The 582-nt window shown below is 32.6% G+C and overlaps 1 non-coding gene across 1 annotated transcript; it reads right to left on the reverse strand.

Annotated features, from left to right (window-relative positions):
- Nucleotides 1-248: 248 nt before the first annotated feature.
- On the reverse strand, nt 249-355 carry LOC122537131. The gene has a single exon (XR_006308552.1). It is a non-coding gene; the product is annotated as a U6 spliceosomal RNA (small nuclear RNA).
- Nucleotides 356-582: the final 227 nt, after the last annotated feature.

Here is a 582-nt window from a genome sequence, read left to right on the forward strand (position 1 = left end):
ACCATGCAAATTTGTATTAAACAATTTCTCACTAGACGCACAACGTACAAGTTTTTACAGGCAAATCACTTTGCATATTATATATTTATATATAGTATGTTATTTAACATATTTAATATATATTTATTTGTTTGTTATATATGTATGTTATTGGTTGGCTAGAAAAAAGATATTACAAAATAAAAGTGAAACGTTCCCTTGTATGTTACATCAATTAAGTGATAAATGAAACGATTTCAAAGTGTCAAAAAAATGTGGAACGCTTCACGATTTTGCGTGTCATCCTTGCGCAGGGGCCATGCTAATCTTCTCTGTATCGTTCCAATTTTAGTATATGTACTGCCGAAGCAAGTACGTCTGATAGTTTTCGTTTCTCGTATATAAAGGAATGAATCAATTTTTGACAACTAGTGAGAAAACAGATGATCTTGCAGGCCATCTAGTGGCAACTCGATGTACAACAAGAGAGTAAGCGAGTATTATACATTTATATTAGCGAGGCGCACAACGCAAAAAGTCCCTTTGTGTCTTTCAACCCTTTATTAACATACCTTTCTTTTTGAATTATTGAACAGCACCATT

The sequence above is a fragment of the Frieseomelitta varia genome, unplaced genomic scaffold (genome assembly GCF_011392965.1).
Source record: "Frieseomelitta varia isolate USP_RPSP 00005682 unplaced genomic scaffold, Fvar_1.2 scaffold_888, whole genome shotgun sequence".
NCBI lineage: Eukaryota > Metazoa > Arthropoda > Insecta > Hymenoptera > Apidae > Frieseomelitta > Frieseomelitta varia.